The sequence below is a fragment of the Ambystoma mexicanum genome, chromosome 5p (genome assembly GCF_040938575.1).
Source record: "Ambystoma mexicanum isolate Mex_15411 chromosome 5p, UKY_AmexF1_1, whole genome shotgun sequence".
Taxonomy (NCBI): Eukaryota; Metazoa; Chordata; class Amphibia; order Caudata; family Ambystomatidae; genus Ambystoma; species Ambystoma mexicanum.
The window spans coordinates 322,542,724-322,559,057 of record NC_090930.1 but is presented as its reverse complement, the minus strand read 5'-3'; positions in this window follow the sequence as shown (position 1 = coordinate 322,559,057).

The window sequence follows — 16,334 nt, the reverse complement described above, 5'->3', positions numbered from 1 at the left end:
TATTGAGGATGTATATTTGTAATATTTATTTACATTTATTTACATCGTAATGTGCTTATTTGAAGATCTACGAAGTGTTTTGTATGTTTGTTGTGTTGTTGCTGGTATAGATTGTAAATACACACTTATATGCTGATGTTATTTTTTATGTCATTGGCAATGTTTAAAGACTCAAGCATTTTATAGATAGTGACTGTAACTTATTTTTCTCCACAGATGTTATGGGTGTATCATTTATATTGTATGTAAGTTAAGGTGACACATTAAGTGGAAGTCCCAAGAATATAATTTTGTACATGGTAGTTTCCTCTGATTTTTGCGTGGAATTTCCACATATTACTTTGCTAGTGTGTTTGCACTATTTTGAGAATGATCCCAGTCCAGGTGATTCATTTAACATACTGTAGGATGGGTTTCAGTTGAGGATAATTAGAGACACATATAAAGTGATTCTCTCTGTGTATAGAGTTTCTTTTGTTTGGTGGAATTCATGAATGGCTTCTTTTGCTTAGTAGGATTCATGAATGAAGATTAAGGTAGAGTTGGAGATGGGCGTTTAATGTTTGATGATCCTCTTACATTTAGGACATTGTATGGTTTGATATTGGCACTGAGAAGTGTGGCTTAATTTAAGAACAACAGAGATAGATACTATACATTGAAACGTGTTATTGTTTATCTCTTTGTTGATAATGACATGTTAAAAATGCCACAGGATCTATTTGTTGGTGTTTAGCAGATCTGTGTTTAATTATTTATATACAAAATCACAATGTAATTTCCTTGCATTATTAGATTAGATTTATTTTCGTGCAAACCTATTATTCCAGTTTTCTTTGTCCACCTTGACGGCAACAATGCCATTGAGGAACCCCAAGCAAATGCCTGCTGTTTCTTTGCATTCTTTTTCTTTTGGGATTGGCTCAACACCACGTGGTTTAAGAAATTCCTGTGTGTGTCCCTGTGTTTTGTAAGATGTTTTGCTTTTTATTGTTTTTAGTTGTATTATGGGTGTCTGAGTTATGCAACTTTATTTTGAGGTAATGCTTGCAAGCACAGAGGATTTTTGTTCAAGTGTTAGGATGCAATTGTGTAAGGGTTATTTTACTTTGTTGTTGTCAGGATTGTATTTGTGTTTGCAGCTTGTGTCTTAGAGTCTGTGGGGAGTGTAGATGGATTCTGGGTGTATTGATGAGCCGTCCTTTCCCATGGTTTTTTAGTCCAGTTATACCTGGATGACATAAGTAGGTCATTGGTATCGCCTGCTCATCCATTATATTTTTACTACAGGCACACTCAGGTAAAGGTGGACCTAGAAAGATATATTTCCATGTCAGTATGTTTTTTTTTATATTACTTTTTGCTATATCATTCATGTTTTTTACACAGTTGTAATCTGAGTTTGGCTAGCAATGGAGACTGAGGAAGGGAGGGAGGAGGAGAAAGAAAAAGAGAGAGAGAGATGTTTCAATATACAGACCTACTTAATGGATGTGTTGTATTAGTGCTTAAGAAATTTCACTGTAGTTTGCAGTGCATTCTGACATATCTGTTTGTTGAACTTATAGAAAGTAATGGAGTGTAAGCGGATTCAATTCAACACTACAGCTAAGTCAATGCCTAGTCTGGGATGCTGATGGAAACCCTTATTGATATATTCTTATGTCCAGTTCATGTACTCTGGATGACAACCCTTATATCACACCCCTCTCTTAGAATCCCCCTGACCCCACTGAGCCAAGAAATAGGTTTGTTTTGCAAATTAAAAGGTTTTATTTGAAAAATTAGACAGTATATATATATCACACTTTTATAGTAAATTAATATTTGATAGCACACTTGTGAGGATGATAGTGATCAACAATGGATAATGTTACAGTGGTACACTCTTTTTGATGGCTTAGAAGTGATATAGAGAGGATAAAGTAGCTGAGAATGCTTTTATGGCTTCAAGGACAATGCAATGATGAATGAAAATGCAGTACAGAAAATACAATTGATATGATTTCAACCAAAACAACGCAATCACTTTTCCCCCTGGTAGCAATTCACCCTCCCACCCTTATGCAATGTAAAGAGATGGAAGAAAAGCACACAGTTCTCAGGAATGCAATCAAATATAATTCAGTTCCCCCCTAGCAAGCTTAGAGGAAAACAGGTATGAGTTTTAACACAGGCAAGATACTTTCATGTGGTTGCAATTAAGTGAAAAATACGCTAAAAATGCTTTTAATTCCCTATAGGGGGTTCAGGGTAGTTGATAGATACTTTGAATCAGTTCAGGATCACTTTAGCAATGCTCTATGAATGATTGTCAGGTTGCACACGAATTTCAGCAAGCAAAGCAAGGACAAATATTTTTACACGTGGCTGAAATTGAGCAAAATGTCAAATCGCGGCAAATTTAGTCGCATGCGTCGAGCGCGATTACGGAGGCACTATAAGGAGTAGGATGTCGGTTCTAGGCTCGTTGAAAAGCTTAGAATCTTAGCTCCTACCACAAACGGTTCCAGAGATACGGCCAATTTAATAAAGGTAGTTTTTCAGATTTGAAATTTTAAAGCTCAGAATGACAGATGACAGTTTTCAGTTTTAAAGATGACAGAATGACACAATTCTAAGAGGCAGTTCTAATAGGCTAAAATAGTTTGGATTAGATTATTTTAAACTAAGAGATTGGTTTTGTACAGTGAGTACTCACACTATATTTTTGAAATAAGCAGTCAAGGTCTGGTCAAGTTGGACAGGACTTCCGGCGGGTGGTTCTGAAGTCCCGGCTATCTGGGTCAGCTCTGCTCTCTGGGTCTGTCAAGCACCGGTTCTGCTCACAACGGTCTGGTTTGTGGTTCTCTCTGGTTCCGGATACAGCACTGCTTTCTGGATACTGCTACAGGTTCTTGCAAAAGTTCTTGGCAAAGAATTCAAACAGCTTGCCCGGCTGTTGAATAGTGTGGTTGGTTTTGAGGCCTGCTGAAGAGGATTCAGCTTGAGGATTCAGGCCTCTCTGCTACAAATTCTGGAGTTAATTTCTGGTCTCTGGAGATTGATGGATTTGAAGTCTGGATCTCAGGATGTGAAGTCTGAAGTCTCCCAGCAAAGCGTCCCGCAAGAAAGTAGAAAGTGAATGTCTCTACCTGGGTTTCAGTGGCTCTTTTTATGTGTTTTGAAAATGGGTGTGTGCCTGGGCCTAGCTAAGCCTGCCACTCTCACTTATCATTGGCCAAGCTTTCCTCTCTCCCTTTATTGGGGAGCTGGGTTGTGTGTCATCTTTATGGCTTACAGAAAGACACTCCCCTAGTCAATGTGCACACAAATCTATTTCTGATCCAAATACATATTTCCCAGATACACAAGTGGTTGACATTACTTGTAAATATTACAGATGAATTAAGACAGGTCTATGTTAAAGCCCCATGTTCCTGCGAGCTGGGATTCAGAAATGACAACATTTTGCGCTTTTTGGTCGGTTTACCAATATCGGACATTTACCAAAAATTACACAAATGTGTGCAAGGAGTATGGACATTAATTGATGAAGTGTCAGATTTTTAACATGCAGACATTTGGAGTAAGAACCTATTTTCCACTAGCAACCCCCCAGAATACACCACAGGGTCCTAACACCTCTTAAAACGTGCACAGAAAAATCACAAGAATAATGATATTACTTATATAATTCTGACAAGTCTGTACTATGAATTATCCATCATTTTTTAAAATTATGCTCTGGCCCAAAGGGGTGTGGTTTCCCCCAAGCACATGGTGGAGTTTCTGGTTTATCCACTTCCCCCAAGCTCAGCTTGCCCTCACAGGCACTGCCCCTCCCAGTTTCTCCCAAGAGGAAGCCACTTTACGGCCCCCCCAATATAACATTTGCCTGAGTCCAGGACAGGGCTTTGTTCAGTTTCCTGTAGTCCCCAGGTGCCACTCCCCTAATTCAATCAGAGAGGTGTCATCTCCTTTTGGCAGGGGCAGCAGGATGCAGCCAGGCCTGGGAAGAGTTGTTGAGCCAGTTCAACACCTGTCGGGGTAGTTGCCAGGCAGAATTCAGCTAAATGTCACTTTAGTTCCCATTTTTCTACATTCAACCCAAACTTACAATTTTTACACATGCCGCTAGAACACTGATTCTAAGTTCAAAACTATGACATTTAAACAATTGCAACCTATGTGACACTCACAAGTAGGTCACTCATTTATTCTAAACATTTCGATTTTAGTGGCTTTACCCCCAAATTCACTTAAGCTGCTGACATCCCCAGCTATTTTTTTATATATACATTAAATAATTACTTCCTTCAAGTCATTTCAGAATATAGTTTTACATTGTATCCACCTCTTAGCAAGTCTTTCCTTGGCCTGGTTTGGGTTCATTTGTTCAGTCTTACACAAAATTCTGGTGGTTTTAAAACGCCGGCTTTCTGATAGTGGTGAGCACCAGTATTGCATCCCTTTTGACGTTAATAAATGAATTCCCCACAATTCTGGGTTGCTTTTGGCAATCAGCATTGCCATTCCCAATGGTTTCAGGTTACTGTGTGTGTAGCCCAATGGTGGTTTTAGGCAGTGCCCTCCTGTGCTCACAACATAGGCAAAAATGGGTGGCAGCCTATTCTTCATGTTTTCCCTGGGCACTCTCTGGGGAGTTCTGGCTATCATGATGTTTTCAATGCCAGTACTGCACAGTTTTATGGTAGGGCTTGGCTGCATGGGTAAAAACATCCCACAGGAGTGTTTCAGTATTTTGTATGGTGAGGTGTGCAGCATTGATGTATGCCTTTTAAAATTCCCCTCTCATCATCGTAATGTTCTTATGAGATGATGTGCAAATTTGGCATGGTGTACTGAGGCGATATATACCGAGGTGGCGGGCTGACCCTGGCGGTAATGGTCCGCTGGCCAAGATAAGGGCACGAAGCGAAGCAAGGGTCCTGTAACACAGGCAACAGTGCTGTTACCTGAAGGTTTGGCACTGCTGACCGCCGAATTATATATTGCCATTAACACCTGTGTAGGTAACGTAGTTCAGAAGGACTGCGCAGTGCCAGACAGCAAGGTAAAGTACGTTCTAGTGCGAGCTGCCCAACCTGCAGCCACAAAGCTTACTGACACATCTTGAAGTTTACTTTGTTCTCTATCTGAAAGCGCATATAGAGTTATAGCGGAAAGTGTAGTGAAAGTGTTCTGCGGTACCTGCGCTGCAGTGTTTCTACTTAGTTTACCTGTGGAGGCGTGGGCTCTGTAAACTGAACTTCCTGTCACAACTCTTAAAACCTCCACTCCACCGCAGAACGCGGAGTGGAAAGTGGAATGAAAGTGTTCTGTGGTACCTGCACTGCAGTGTTTCTACTTCGTTTACCTGTGGAGGCGTGGCCTCTGAAAGCTGAACTTCCTGTTACAACTGTTAAAACCTCCACTCTGCCACGGAACGCGGAGCGGAAAGTGGAGTGAAAGTTTTCTGCGGTACCTGCGCTGCAGTGTTTCTACTTTATCTGTCAAGGCGTGGCCTCTGAAAGCTGAATTTCCTGTCACAACTGTTAAAACCTCCACTCCGCCGCGGAACACAGAGCGGAAAGTGCAGTAAAAGTGTTCTGCGGTACCTTAGCTGCAGTGTTTCTGTTTCGTTTAGCTGTGAAGGTGTGGCCTCTGAAAGCTGAAATTCCTGTCACAACTGTTAAAACCTCCACTCCGCCACAGAACGCAGAGCGGAAAGTGGAGTGAAAGTGTTCTGTGCTGTTCTCGAGGAGAGCCACCGACTTTCTACCTGTAACCTCCTTGCAATTGTATCTGCAGACTGCATAGTGCCACACGGCACGGAAGGCCTGCCCTGCCGTTTTCCTGCTTGACCATGCACCCTGAAGCGCTAACCAAAACAAACCAGCAGAGCGACGAGGCCGAGGGTCACCGGCTGAGAAGCCACTGGACGCCTTCAAACAGCACTTCTCACAGATCTCAAGCGGACAACTGCAGCGCCCAAAGTCACTGGCGATCTTGTGTCACCTTGTCTGACTCAGCTAGTGCCGAAGCAGACCTGGGTGAGTGGTGTCGACCCTGCCCCTCAAACTTCAGTTGAGGAGGATGAGGTGCATGAGACGGGTCCCTTCTATTCTTCCGCCCAGAAACAAAACCTACCGCGACTTCCCAGAACATAGTTTCCTTTTGTCCACCGATGGGATCTCGCGGAGCAGTCTGGATGCGAAACACACTGCATGCGATGTTGAACATACTCAGTGGGGTGATGGCTCGCTGGCCATGAGTCCCAATGCGGATCACATGAAGGAGAAAGAGGGCTCTCATGCAGATGAAAGCGATAAGTCTGCCAACAATGAACCCTTGTCAAAGCAGTGTCATGATCTGATGGAAACAACGAAAGGGAGTACAGCGTTGCTGCGTTTGCCGTCCACCGCAAACCCTCTTCATGCAGTAAGTGGTGCTAGCTCCGTGATCAAACAGCCCCATCTTCCAGCCAACATGAAACCTAGTCTGATGATCCAAGCTGTGGTACATGCAGAACCTGAACGCCCTGTTACAACTGACTCCATGATGTCGTCTTCCACCATCAATAGGACGATCGATTGCTGCAACAAGGTCCCTCTCGAGGATGATCCCGAATCATCTGATCGGGGCGCTCTGTCCACCTTCGACTCCCTATCCATTTTGACCCAAATGAAAAAACAGTCCTTGCAAGTCACTGGTAAGGGGAACCCAGATTGTCCTCCGAAATTCCATTTTATAAGAAAGCAGCGAATAAAAGCCCTTCCCCTGAAGAAGGCAAAGTAGAAAGGGCTTCACCAGCCCCTAATCAACAAGCAAGGAATCCGCAAAGGATCAGAGGCCGACCAGAAAACCGCAACTCAGAAAAAACACCCGTCAAAGAAACTTGGTGGGACCCACACAAAGGTTTTTCCTATTCCGATGCTGTCAAATGCACTAAAGGACTTTTTAAAAAAACAGTGCAGAGAAAACTTGACCAATCTACCAAATTGTCAGATGCAGAAATTCTGGAGGCGGTTCAAGACTCACCTATCAACAAAACATGAAAACTGGACCAGCAGGAGACGAATAAGGATCTTGTATCCTTGTCCTCACAGTCTCCCCTCTCTTCACCGATAACTTCTGATCCACCTAGCCAACTTACTGAAAGCTTCAAAACCCTTGACGAAGGGCCTGATGGACAGGAGGACACACAATACGAAGAACTCCCCCCAACAAGTCCGTGGGTGGGTGACCTACTCCCACATTTTCCACAACAACAGGTCCTGCCATCAGCGGTAAAGCCTCAACCAGAGAAAGAAGTGAAATTGAAGGAAGGCAAAGAACCGTAAACTACCCTACCATCTTCTATGGTTTTGCTCAACGCTACACCTCAACCACTGTCGTCAACCCATTCACAAGCTCTACCAATGGAGTGTGAAGTGCCATCGAAAAAATCAGTAGATGAGCAGAGATAAAGATCCTCCCCAACTGATTCCAACTGTTAGTAGACAAAGGTGTTGAGACCCATCTAACACAATCCTTAGTCCAAGTCACCATCGTAATTCAGTGGCATACAGTCCATCCATGAAGCGCAGACTGAGTTATCTTCCCGATTCAGTTCCAAGAGACACCCCTACAAAGAAACCGGACCTTTTAACTATCATGTCAACGGTGACAATCGCCTTGGCCCCTTTCAGTACGCTGTATGAGACGGTCAACGACTCGCTGAAATACCAAATCACCATTATTGCAATGATGCACTTTAAGCTCATCTTCTTAGAAGGATACATCACGGCTATGGAGCAAAAAGCGGTGGACCATCGGGTGCAACTAGAAAAAAAGCTTCAGTCTCTGCAGCATGATCAGAACCCTCGACCCCCAATCTGCCATGATATCGTCAGAGAGTGAAACTCAGACCTCGACGGTACAGTCGGAGACTATATCGACCACACTCCATCAGGGTTTGGCGAATAGAGCAACCCAATGCAATTTGAACTCAAGAGCTCAACCAGACAATGCGCCCCAACTGCAACTACAGCAAAAACACAGAAGGCCCAGAGCATGCAGCCTGCCATCCAGAATCAGGTTACAATCTTGGTAACTCTCATTCAAATATGCGAGGACGACCAACCCCCGGAGCCTAAGGCAGGACCGAAAGTCATCCTGGACCCGACCTTCGATTTTCCGATCTTGGAAAATATGAAAATAAAAACTAAAATGGCCGGTACCCAAAAGAGACACGTAACGCTATCTTTAGCAACAAAAGGTCCCCTGGAGGCAGGCTGTGACAAGCAGGCCAAAAGGAGTAGTACATTGGAAACCGATAAGTGTTTTCCGAACCTCCAAACCTCAGTGAGAAAACCTAATCCAGAGGACGAAGTGGTGGACAAACAACACAAATCTACTCGTCTTGCCACAATATATTATAGCCGTGGACGTGAGACCAGCCTGGTTATGTAAGTGCAATGTTTATTTTGTCTAACTGCAACCGTGTTAACAAAAGTAACAGACTTTGGCCTCGATACACATGGGATCGCATTACTATAGCCAAAACAACGATGTAAGTTGTGTATGTTTTTAAAATTTCGATGTAGAGGCACCAATAAATTGTTTTGAATTAAAGATTAAGCCTTCTTCGATTGTGAAATAACAAGAAGGGAATTAACATGTAATTGCTTTCACAACGTGGAAATAGCATGTATTAAATATATGGTTGGGCTCCTTCCTTTTTTCACAGAGCCCTTCTAAGCCGTGAATTGGTCAGGCTTAATGGTGTTTGTTTAAACACCGTAAATTATAATTCGTCTTCACTAAGAGGGACCCGTGTTAATAAGCTCTAGTGCTGCCAAGATGTAAGTAAAGGTTTACGCAACTTACAGTATGGATACAAATTACAATTGCAGGAATTGCTAAAATAATATGAGGAAATCTGAATGTATAAAATGTAGAGATCCGCTTTAGATAAAAAAATAGTGGAAATAAGGATCCAGAGATGCTGGTTTTTAAGAACGGAACCATAGTTTTTTAACATGTGACAAATGTTTTTTTGTTTGTTTTCGATCGTATTGGTCTGGCAACGGGGATTTGGGAAAGAAGTTTTCTCTTCTAAAAAGAAATTGGTCTGTCCTGAAGAAGGCCTTGATTTGATTGTGTATAGGGACACTAGGGATAGTGCCCCATATATGTAGATGGCCGAAACATGTCGAACGTGATGATAGACTAACCTAAATTGATAGCCTAATATCTGCAAAACCACTTCCAATAAGAGAGTGGCCACGACTAACTGCTGAACCCCTTGTGAAATGAATTGTACCTGTTCTATTTTATACAAGTGAGAAGATTCTCAAAATGTGCAATATAGATTGTAATATATGCGTATGATATGGTGTTTACCTGTTTTTACTATTGGTGATTGTATTTGACTTTGAATAAATTAATATTAAACATGTTTGTGAATATATTTTAGCTCTTACATAAAATGGTTCCTTGTTCTCGTACTCTGGTCCTTTATGCAATCCACACTATGTGCATAAATTGAAAAATGATTCACCTTGCTTATTAATATGCTGTAAGTTGCTCAGCCTGTTTTGGTAGCACGATTCAGTTAGGTGTTACAGACCTGGAACCACGGGATCTGCATTTGTCACATGTAGATTCCAGTGGACGATGCAGCTTGCGATATGATAGACGGACCGGTGTCCTAGGGAGACTAAGTTTGTTTACACGGACCATAGACGAGGCCGTGTCCCGTGATTGAAATGGTCGCTACGCATTAGCACACGTCATCACGCCGCACGTCAATCACGTGATCTCCTGGATCGCATACTTCAACAGAAGCGTTGTTAGCTACAGGCAGCAGATGGCGAGGTGAAGTTCGCACACCCGTAGGCGATTCGAACACTTACAGGGTCCTAAGGAAACGACGTCCTGCTTCAGGTGCTACATTGCACTCTGACTGGTGAGTCCACCTCCACCGCCACACGCAGTGTGTTCTGTCTGTAGAAATCTGCACAGGCAATCGAGACGTAGTGTCCTGGTGCTTATTTTCATTTCTCTTCCCGAATTGCAGTGGAAGAATCTCGCAGCTTTGCAAAAGCACATTTTTGATTTGCAAACTCAAGTCCTGGGCATACTACAAAGCCAGGATTATCTCTTCAAGTGTAATTCAGGTATTTGACAACTATGTAACCCTGTGCCCAAGTATTTACATGAAAGAATGAGGTTTGAACATTTGATGTTGATTGTGAATACGGTGGTATAAGAACACTTAGGAGATGAAATTGTTGTTGCCTAGACACTGCATATATATGTGGACACAATGGTTATACAGTTCAGTACTATCGGTGCACGCAGTCACAGTGTTTCACCATACTACCGCAGAGCTGGGTCAATACTCAGCACCAGACGATTAGCAATATGTATCTTGGGTCGTATCTCACATTTTATGAAAAATAGAAGACTGTTGAACAGACCTGACTGAAGGTTATATGTCTGTCCTTGTTTGTCCCTCGTTTTGATCTGTGGTCTCTTTCTCTCTTTCTCTCTCTCCTTTCTCGAATTGAAGAGAAGGTGTCGTCCATTTAGAAGACGAGATACCAAACTGATTCCTGTGCCCAAAGGGAAACAATCTATACCTTTGTTGACACGGTAAGTCCACAGTGATTAAATTAGTGAACTCCTTGGGTAGCAGGTGAAACTGAATTTAGGGCCTTATTACACGGTAGGCGGTGGACCAAGGTGCTATTACCACCTTGGTCCATGCCGGTAAAATACCGGCACCGCCATGGAGGAAAGGGGAATTACCGCCCTATTCCAAGGTTGGCGGGGCGGTAATTCCCCCTTCCCCCATTACCCTTCCCCATTCCCATTTTTGCCCTATAAGCATAATGGGAATGGGGAAGGTGCTAATTACGGTGCCGCAAATTGCGGTACAGTAATTAGCACCCTGGTCCCTTTGCTGTTTGGTTTTTAACGCCTGCTAAAAAGCAGGCGTTAAAGTACCAACCCCCAAAGGGACCTCGTAGTAAGGCGGTAAGGGTTTACCAGTACCAGTGCCCTTACCGGTACTGGTAAACCCTTACTGCACTATGTGCAATGAGGCCCTTAGAATCACTACTAATCTCCTGCTTTTTGTTGTTTTTCTCGCTCTCTTTCCTGTGTCTATCAGCCCATCAACGCACAAGAAAGTTTTTTCGTGCGGCAACCCTTTTAAGGTCAGGCAGTGGGACTTTAAATTGCCATACTTCACATTGTGTGAAGGATAAGAATATTAGCCTAGTTTGGAATAGGCTAAAGTGAATGTTTTGAGGTTGTTTTTTTGTTGTTTTGTTTTGGTTCCCCTGAAGAAGTCTACAGATATTTAAAAGTATTTGTCTTTGGAAGATAGACGAAACATGTTGGGTAATATGCACTGAATAATAAACAGTGTGGAGAAATGTTATTAGTTTGAAATTAATGTCCTCCTTAGGCAGACAAAGGGCGACTATCAAGTACGGATTTTTCCAGTAAAGCATCTCCATATGAAATGAGGTGTCTGATGCTGTCTAACCATCTTGGTATTGCACTTTATTAACGAATTTGCACTTTACTATTGCACTGAGAAATGAATTGGTGTTAACACTGCACTATTGGTTTTAGTTTTGTATACGAAGGGTGTTGTTTTATGAATCTTTTTATGTATTTTTTTTACTTGCCATGATAGTTAGGATGTATTTTAGAATAGGCAAGACGCTAATATTATAAATGAGTGCCTCTGAAAACAGTATGTGTGTTATATTTGTACATATCTATTTGTCAAATTTGTTTTGTGCGTCCCCGGCGACTAAATAAATGATACATGGTTTAAAGAAATTGATTGACTCAGGACCTATTTGGTACATGGACCGAGCCGGGTAGTTGATGGATTGAAGAGGTAGAGTGAGGAAGACCGTTGGGTTCTTTAGTTTTGGATTGTCCATTTGCTAGCTAAGGGCTGAATCTAGCGGTCTATAAATTAGCCTGATCCAGTCTCTTCTTTGTTTTCAGCATCTAATATGAACTGCCAGACACCACACCCATACAATAATAGACTTAATCCATCAGAATTTGGTTGATTAGTGAGGTCCACGAGAGACCCAGGAGAGGCTCTGGGATGGTGTATCTAATAAGGGTGGAGCGGAGCTTGAAACACCCATGATTTGTGATACGATGAGCAAATGGTGATGACAATAAATGTAGTTCTGCGCCGGGCAGGCATATAGGGGTGCCTGTATATCTGGCATCAAGAGAAGCACACCATTATTCCAAAGGGCCAATTTGATGTCAAAAGTATCAACTAAGATCATGCTCAGGTGCACCCCATGTGACTAAGTTCATGGGGAAAGTAACATACTAGGTGGCCCACCAATCCAGTAGCGGGAAACCAAGGTGACGGAGTAGAAAAACCATATGTTAGGGGACAGTGGTAGATTAGAGTGTGGCCACTCAGTCGTGGGACTGTAGGGGACTTGTAGTATGTAGCCAATGATGATGGGGGAATAACACTGTACATTGCTCATCTCGAAAATTATGATTATTTCCTTTAACATGTTGTGACTGCTTGAACAAATGAGATCTGTGTGTCAGTTTGGTTCTACGAGATCTTATGTCACCTCTTTCCTTTCTGTATACAAAATAAATGTTGTTTTCTTTGCAAAGAGGTGCACCAAGCTTTTTTCCTCAGAGGAGTGTTCTTTCTTCATCTGGTTGTCAGGAGGTCTGCCTTACATTTACTAACCTGCTATGTACAGATTACTACGTGCCTACCTGTGAGAAGACCCATGGTCAACTGGCAACCATTGAGTCAATTAAAATAAAATTTTTATTTTATTTTTTATTTTATTGGTTATTTATAAGGCACTTACACAAGACATTTTTCAAAGTGCCACAAGGCACAAGGCACAAGGGGAGGGAACAACAGATTAAAATAAACAAAAAAAATAACAATGAATGTATAGAAATGGACAGCTGTCTTATTAGGCCTTGCGACATTCGGAGCATGCAAGTACAGTAGAAAAAGGGGTACAACGTCCTTTCATCGCTTGCGTGTTAATCTCCAGGCTTTTTAACATGCACATTCCATATTCCATCGAATGTGCTCTTTGAATTTTTTAGGGGGGGTGGGAAAGGGCAGATAAGGGGTTGGGCGGGTGGGAAATAGCAAAAAATAAGGGTTGGAGGGGGCCCAGGGAGTACCCCCCCCAAAAAAAAATTATGAGCACATTTGATGGAATGGGCATGTTAAAAAGCCTGGGGATGAACAGGCAGGCGATGAAATGACATGGAACCAAAAAAGGGTGGGGAATGGGCTGAGGGTAAGTACTATTAGGGTCCCCTAGGGGAGGAAGTTGTCAGGGTGGTCTCCTGGGGTCCGGCAGAGCTGTCCGCGGACCTCTGGGGCTGGGGAGGCCCCAGCTCCTCCCGCATCCCAAAAGGAGTATGAGGCACACACAAGAGCAAAGTAATTACTGCTGTTTATTATAGTAACGGCAGGGATTGTTCTCTGTCCGTATGCATCCGGGGAGACACTCTGCTTCTTAGTGGGGCTTGTAGGCCCTTTTTACCATAGTATGACGCGCTACTTGCGTCACCTGGGAAAAACCATCACAAAACCTATCGCCACTTCGGGTTGGCTCCCCGAGTGGTAGGGTTAGTATAGATGCTCATATGGAGGAATATTAGTGGATAAGGACAGGTCAGGTGGCACACTTGGGTTGTTACCTAACACTTGTTACAATAAATTGGTTACACAGGGACCCTTGGTGATTGGATAATTGAAATTGAGTCAGTGAGGAGCCCCTCGTGCTCTGATTGCTTCCCTCGTGTGCCCCCAAGCCTGGGACCATCGCTGTTCCCATCCCACGAGGTACCTGGTGTTGGCAACATTGTGCAACTATATGTTAATGACGGACAATGGACAGGTCTTTGCTAGTGATTTATGATCACGCCTTTCCCATCGGTGTAGGTGTCCAACTTGTCACTTCGTTGTTGCAGCCTGCGTCCCAGACATGGGACCCCGGCGACTTTCTGTCTCGCGAGCTTGGCATCTTGTGACTTTGGCTTGGTCACGTGTGGGGAGACCGTAGCTGGAGCACAATTAAGGACATTTGATTTGTTTTTCGGCCCAGAGGGGTGCTTGGCGGCGGCAGGTGTAACCTTGGTACTGAGAGCTGGGCATGTGGGTTGCAACATTGTGGCCTTGGGGGTGGGCTCTTGCTGGGACTCCTGCTGCATGGTCAGCATATTGCTTCTCATCTCGAGAGGGTTTTTGTCTTAGAGACTCCGGCCTGGGGACTCTTGCTTTGCAGCCTACTCAGGCCTAGTTTCTGGGAGGTGGTATATAATCCATCACATGTGTGCCGTAGGGCGACAGAGTATCACAAGTAGGAGTGGGTATATACGAAGGTGTCTCTATGAGGGCAGGGTAGCATGAAGCATCTGCAAGCATATACACAAGCTCTTCAGGCATCTTGCATTTCTGCTGTGCTGTAGGAGGCCTATGTGAAAAATAACAATGATGCATGTCCGTGAATGTGTCAGTCCGCTACGTCATAGCACTGAGTATGTTCTTCGTGTAGGTTGGTGTGTGAGTGACCAGTGTGCATGGTGGCATGTGTTTTCTTGTCTGTTGGCTATGTCATCATGGCATCTCTAACGATGTGGATACTTGGGGCTGTTGTTTTGGTCGATGTGGTCCATATCACAGGCGTCGGCTTGGCCAGGGCATGGTAGTGGGCATGCTCCTCGTGCATGTGGGCCATGAACACATGGTACCTTGTCGTCTGGTAAGGAGGTGAGCGGGTCAAACTCCTCTCGTGGGGGTGCTTGGGCCGTGTTCCTCTAGGCCAGGGTCTGGATGAGAATGGGGGAAGTGTGTTCTCCCATTTTCCCACTTCAGTCCCCCCTGTGGTTGACTTACCACAAAATTATCCACTCTCTTGTCTCCGCGTGGTCTCCATACCTTTGTTATTTCTCCTAAGTGCCCATACTGGTTCACATGATCTTCAAATGACCAGTACATATACACACATCCACCACCGGGTTTTCAGTAGACCCACTTTCCAACATAGCTCTTCGGGTTCCTTGGGTTTTCTACCTTAACAGATGGCGGGTGCAAGTCATTTTCTAATATTTGCTTGCGCAATCTCTCCCTTTCCTTTATTATTATATCTGTGTGCCTGTCGTCTTCTGCTGGCATTAAGGCGTGCATGCCGATCATTTCCATCATTTCATCAGTCGTCCTAGCTGTCCGAGCTCTCAACAACCTTAATCCTAAAAGGGCAGCCATACCCATTATTATGCACCAAAATATTATTTTAAGGCCATCTAACAACCATGATGGCATCCACGACCACAAGTAGGAAAACCAGCTGCCATTTTTCTTCACTCCTTTAGCTTCTTCTTCCATCTTGGCGTGCATCTTGGCAAGTTGTGATACTGCCTCAGTAAGTGTGCCGTTGTCTGCGTCATTATCAGAGATGAATGTGCAACATGATTTTCCAATTTTTGCACAAACTCCTCCTTCCATTGCAGTAAGGAGGTCCAGAACATATCTATTCTGTAGTGCTACCATTCGTACTGCCCTCAATTCTTCTTTTATTGCATTCAATCCGTTGACGGTGGAGTTTATTGTCGTCATTAGCTCCCATCTTGTTATCCGGAGCCATTTTACATTTGCATATGCCTGCAGTCCTGGATGTATTATTGATGAGAAGAACATTGCCGCTCTGCTAAACAGTTTGTGTCCTGGTGGAATGTCACTGAGAGCTGTTTCCGATCTTCCCCACAGGTAGTTCCCCGTCAGTGGTTCTCCTTGTCTTTTCACTCTTAACAATATCTTTGTGTCGTTACTTTCTTTTCCTCCTCCATTCGTCACATATCTTTTCCTCCTTTTATCCCCTTCGTCCATTTTAGGAAAGTTCCCCAAATGGACATCTTTCTGTGGTACCACTAGGGATGGTACATTTATGCGTACCATTGTGCATAGTCCATTCCAAGATGGCGGCAAGCTGTGGTATGCCTTATCTCCACAGGCCCAATAGTGGTCCATTAAAACTGATGTACTGGCACCCTCCTTAGTTATGGTCACTTTCCTTTTGCAGTTGCTGTTCCTGCCGACATGGACGTCTCCGTTGTGTTGATAAAATAGTGTTGGTGCAGTTAGTGGAAGTATTGATACCGGTCTTCGTCCTTCTCTAACCAGGTCACCAGTCCGGCTGTCTTTATCCATCCGTTGAAATACTTGTTTTCTTCATCTATTTTTGCTATATTTGGTTTTGTTAGTGTTATCATCTCACTCCCCACAACCCCATGTGTCCATCCTTCCTTTGTGTATACTTTCC